The sequence below is a fragment of the Acomys minous genome, assembly GCF_964271855.1.
Source record: "Acomys minous genome assembly, chromosome: 7".
In the NCBI taxonomy this organism is placed as follows: domain Eukaryota; kingdom Metazoa; phylum Chordata; class Mammalia; order Rodentia; family Muridae; genus Acomys; species Acomys minous.
The window spans coordinates 56,465,960-56,471,929 of NC_140488.1; the positions used below are offsets into that span (position 1 = coordinate 56,465,960).

Here is a 5,970-nt window from a genome sequence, read left to right on the forward strand (position 1 = left end):
GACATGGCCAACAGTGAGGTCCCCTGAATCAACTGTGAATGGAGATAAATAGAGATTTTAAAAAAGTTAGAACTTTTGTATATCATATGGGAGGCTCACCTAAACCTGAAAGACACAGTATCTTGTGATGAACATCCTATATTTTTTAACAGAATAATCCATACCATACTTGTGTTTATGAAAATATTGCACATACACATAACTCCAACGGGCCTCTAATTCACTACATACCTAAAATTGTCCTTGAACTTCTGACCCTCCTGTTTTCACCTTCCAGCACTGCTGAGATTAAAGATATGTTCCACAATGCCCTGTTTTATGGCGTGCTAGGTATCAAACCCAAGGCTTCATGCATGAGAGGAAAGTATTCTACCAACACACCTTTTTGAGTCTCCGTTATAGCCCCATGATGTCTAGTTTAATGTCAGTTTCACACAAGCAGAGTACTTTGAGAAAAGGGAACTTAAATTGAGAAAATATTCCTACCCAAAATTTTTCTGTCAAAGCTGTGTCACATTTTATTATTTGATGGTTAATGTGGGAGGGCCTCTCTCTTTATCTCTGTTGGCAGTGTCAGATTTGGACTGTTGGTCCAAGGTGCAGTAAAAAGTAAGCTAAACAAGTCATGTGGATTATTACAGTATGACATTTTCCTATATGACCTCTCTTTCAATACTTGCCTTCTCCAGATTTTTGTCATGGGTTTCTTTATGAATTTACTAGATGATGAACTATAAACTGTAATATGAAATAAACCTTTTCTTCTCCAAGTTGATTTTGGTCATGATGTCTTATCACACAAATAGGATCCATAACTAAGACAAGTCTCTATGCCAATGTAGCACATGTACAGTATCAAGTATTTAATGTTCAGAGCAGGCCAGATATAGCACAGAAATAATAACCTTTGCTGGTCAGGATAATGTATACTGTCAGGGATTTGTAGAAGGAAAAACAAAATAGCTCTAGAGGTCATGGAATGTAGCCCACTGCTCAGAATCCACGTGGTAGATGTAGCTCAGTGATGCAAAACATGGATAACTAATGTCCTGAGGACTTCATGATGTTATGGAGCCTGCACTGCTTGTTACCCTTGCAGTCTTAATCATCCTTCTAATATATGAATTCTGTAAGGACTATAAGGGGCTTCCAGCCCCTCACTGGGCATTATCACTGCCACTCACAATACTAATGTTTGATCTCTTTCAGGCATTGCTATTGGCAGATATTAATGTTTCAAACACCACCCTTGAAAAGAACTTACAGATGTAGGTTGTTAGCAATGACCACAACCCTTAAAAAATAATTTGGAAAAATAGATTGCTTAGCAAGGTTAGGTAAAGATGTTTTTGCTTATGGTTCTGACGTAGAAAATCTCAGGTAACAATTTGAAGTTATAAAATGTACACTCATTATCATAAAGCTAGAATTTGTTTTGAAGTTGGCAAGAAGTAATAATAGTCCAGAGCAGCACTGGTTGACATGATTTTTTCAAGCTGGGCTGGAGACTAATATGAAGATTGATTTTCTTATACTTATTTTTGCTCTCAGTATCCTGATATGATTTAATAAAAATATTAATGAGTAGATGCTTAAAGAGAAATGACTGATTGGTTTTCATATAAAAGTTTAGGTATGTGATTCTTTTAAGATTTCTATATCCACACGAACTCTGGTTCCCCATATTGGACCACGTCCCCTGGATAGGGAGACCTGGTAGCACTCAGAGGAAGGATAGCAGGCTACCAAGAAGAGACTTGATATTCTATGAGCATATACAGGGGGAAGAGTTCCTCTTCAGTCACAGTCAAAGGGGAGGGGAGTAAGGGAAAAATGGGAGGGAAGAAGGAAAGAATGGGAGGATAGAAGGGATGGGATAACAATTAAGTTGTAATATGAATAAATTAATAAAATATATTTTAAAAAGATTTCTACAAGACTACTTTTTAAGATAATTGATTCTTTCTTTGTAATCACAAATTACAACCTGCCAGCAAAGAATAACTGGCTGAGAAGTTACCGTGCTTGCTCACACTTTGTTAATGTATAACAAATTGCTTGTATACAAATGTTTATGGGTTTTTAGGAATAACTTGTTTATCATATTTGTTTCTTACACATAATATGTAAAATATTTGATCATGTGAAGGTTTTGGGGGAACATATTTTTCTTACATATACTCATTTTAATTGTTCATTTAAAGAAAATGGAATGTAGCCACACTGTGATTTTTGTAATATTTGAAATATTTTGCTGGGGTATGTAAACAGAGGGAGAAAAAATAAATTTAGAAGAAAAAGGAAAAAATAAAGCGAAAAAGCCTCTTATTGGAACCTATTTGTTTGAGTCTGTCTTATTAAGTGAAAGTATGTGTGTGTGTGTGTGTGTGTGTGTGTGTGTGTGTGTGTGTGTATGTGTGTGTGTGTCTATTTCTTTTCTCTCCTTCTTTTCTTTCTTTTTGAGATGCTTTGCCACTACCGTGGAAAGCACCCACTAGGAGCTAATATCCCTAGTCCTGGTATACCATAATAAGTGTAAGCCCTCACCAGGAAGCTATCAGCACTTGTCCACCACCAAGAACAGTTAAGTTCTGAACCTCATCCACCACTATCAGTGGAAGCAACTGCATGTAAGAATCAGTTCTATCCTGGAAAGTCGCACTCAGAGAAAGTCTGTTGGGTAACCAGCCAGCTGACAGGTCTACTCCCTGCTTCAGTTTTCCTTCTGGTATCAAAGCCGGTATTCAGCAGCATACCTACAGTCCCAGGACTTGAAAGAAAAGAAGATGATTGTAAGTTCAGTGAAAAACTAAGCTACATAGGGAGGCTTTGTATCAAAAACTAAACAAAGAGTAACACAAAAAGTAGGCAAATGAGATGCTAAGCAAGTAAAGCACTTGCTAACCAAGCTTGATGTCCTTAATTCTGTGCTCAGAACCTAAATAAAGTTGGAGAGAGAGAACTGCACCCAACAAAGTCATTCTCTTACTTCAACATATGCTGTGGAACATGTGTGCCAACTCAACACATCACATATATAATATAATAAATAAAATGCTTTAAAAGGAAAATAAAGAACTTTATTTAGCCAAATTATATTATGTCTATAATCTTAATACTGAGGAAGGGAAAAAGTAGTCGTTTTGACAGTTTAGACAATAGTGGGCTGCATAGCTTTTGGCAAAGAACTTCACTCCCCGCATGCTGCTCAGACTCCCTGTTCAGACCACGGTTCTATGGCTGAGCAATGGATACTTCCTATAGCTCTCTCCATGACCACCCTCCCAGTAAATGCTTTGGACTCCCCCAGGCCCAAATGAAGTGTCAAGCAATGACTACCAAGAGATCACATCAAGTGTCCAGTGATGCTCCAACAACAAAAACAGAGGAATGAAATATCCATTCATTCTGCCAAGAAAACCAAGATAAATTCAGAGAACTTTTAAGGGTAGTGCACACAAAACATTTTCTAGAAAGAAGTATTTGGACAGTACAAGGAATGGAAGGCAAGAGGAGAAGTCAAGAATCAAGACTTCATTGCTGTTTAAAAACAATGCTGAGAACCCAGAATTCCACAGAACTGTAGTGAAGCATGCTTGAGAGCAAGTGTTCACTCCAGAAGCTTTCCAGCAGCTGGACCATCACCTGCATCTAATTTTCACAATAAATCCAGTCTTTGAAATGTCCAGTATGACCAGTGTTCAGAAGCAGTTTATCCCAGCGCTGTTGGAAGTTATAGATGCCGTTGCCTTATCCCAGATGGGCCCAGGTAAACTTTTTGTTTATTGCCTCCCTGTGGCCCAGTCTCTTCAAGCTCAGACATCAAAATTACAGTGCAATGACAGCCCCTATGCTTTGGTCCTAGTGCCCACCAAAGAGTTGGCTCTGCAAAGCCTTGACACTGCTCAGAAGCTGCTTAAGCTATTCACCTGGAGTGTGGATAGGCAGAGAGAAGAAGAAATTGGAAAATGCTAGGCTCTGCAAAGGCATAAACATCCCTATGTCAACTCCTAAATCATATAAAATCCACAAAGAACATTCACTTTAACTGAATATGGTGGCTGGATATGAATGAAGCAGACAGGATCTTGGATTTGGGTTTTGAAAAGGAGATCATGGTGTATCCGAATGCTCTAAATGCTGAGTATCTGAAATGGCAGAGTGTGTTGCTATCAGCTACACTCACAGAAGGTGTAACAAGACTAGCTGATACAGTTTGCACATTCCAGTCAGTATCTCTGTCCTGGGCAAAAGCTGGGACCAGTCCAATCCTAAGGAAGTTGCTAGTGACAGCTTTGGCCTTCCCAGAGTCTCCAACAGCATGTGGTATTGGTTCCCTGAAAGTTGAGCCTCATCTGCCTCGCAGTCTTCATCCTGCAGAAGTGTAAGGTTGTTGTAGTATGAGGCTTGGATCTCACACAAGTCACCTGGATTGTTCAGTACAGCACTCTACCTTCCCCTGCAGAATATACTCACCAAATTGGAAGAACTGCCTGGACTGGCTCTTCTGGGAGCAGCCTGCTCATTTTGGCTCCTTCAGAGGCAGAATATGTCAACTAGTTGGTGTATCAAAATCAGCATTTCTGAGATCAAGATGGAAGACATTTTGGCTGTCTTGCCAAAGGATGATTGTTTTAAAAGGAAGCAGAGGGAGGGATTGTTTTAAGAGGAAACAGACTAGAAATGCCATGCCATGATCCCCCTGGAAATCTGAGAACAAGCCATAGTATTGCAGACAGTGTTTGAAGATCACACATTACATGCACTCCACTTAGAGGATAGTCTCCTGGGAAAAGAAAGCCCTGCAGTCCTTCATCCAAGCCTAAATGACCTACCCAAGGGACTGAAGCCCATCTTCCATGTATGATCCCTACACCTACACCTTGGTCATGTGGCTAAGAGTTTCAGGCTAAATGATGCTCCTAAAAAACTCAGTTTCTCTTCTGTGAAGAAGGAGGAGGAGGAGAAGGAGAAGAAGGAGGAGAAGGGGGGTGTCAAGCTGAAAAAGGCCCTACCCTCAAAGGAAGACCCAGAGCAAGCATCACCTTTTACTTCCTGAAATCTTGCACTCAGAATATTCAAGCAGCCAAGAGTCCCATGGCATGAAGGGAAAAAGGCAAGGCAAACAGCAAGGCTTCCAAGTAGCATCCAGCAAGCCTGGGCCCTGGAGAGAATGGTGCTGTTCTGACATCCAGAAGGCTCTTTTCCTTGTTTTTAATCTCTACAGGACCAGGTCATGGTGAATCAAACATTGCCTAGGGGCTTGAGATTAGATGTCCTTTTCTTATCATCAAAGCTTTTGAAAAAATAACTGGCACCTCACTGTGAATGGAGGCTCTCAAGGGCACAAACATCCCCTGTTAGAGAAGGAGGCTTGATGAAAAGCAGCATGCAGGGGTCAGTGCTACACTTGTCAAATTGTGCTCAGGAACAAGCAGCATCCTTTGCATCAGCCTGGAGGAGTGTGGCTCCTGACAAACTTGCCAGGTGAAGCAGCCATATGCGCATTGCATGAGTCTTGTAAGATAGACTATGAAAAACTGGAATTGAACTTTTCCCAAAGGATAAGTATTTCTTGAATAGTTAATAAAATAAAATAAATACCCTGTCCAAACAACGTAAATGAAAGTTTATTTCACATACAAGTTCAGGCTATAGTCCACCATTGTTGGGGGCATAAGTGTAATAGGAAATAGAAAAAGCTAGGAACAATGAGTCAAAGGCAGAGATCAAGAAATTATTGTATGCATATTCACTAGTGCTTAGTTTGCTTTTCCCACTCTCATACATTCCAGGATCCCATCCTAGGTACTGGTACCACCACAAAGGATGTTCTTCCCACCTCAATTAATAAAAATCATGATACATGCCCATAAACATGCTCACTGAATGTCCTTCATTTAGATTTCCTTTCCAAGCAATTCTATATGATGTTAAGTACACTACACTAACCATCACAGTTTCATTCAT

The 5,970-nt window shown here is 39.9% G+C and overlaps 1 pseudogene across 1 annotated transcript; it reads left to right on the plus strand.

The window, feature by feature from the left end:
- The first annotated feature begins 3,316 nt into the window (after positions 1–3,316).
- On the plus strand, positions 3,317–5,059 carry LOC311601984 (ATP-dependent DNA helicase DDX31-like; annotated as a pseudogene). The gene has a single exon. The product of its transcript is annotated as an ATP-dependent DNA helicase DDX31-like (transcript).
- Positions 5,060–5,970: the final 911 nt, after the last annotated feature.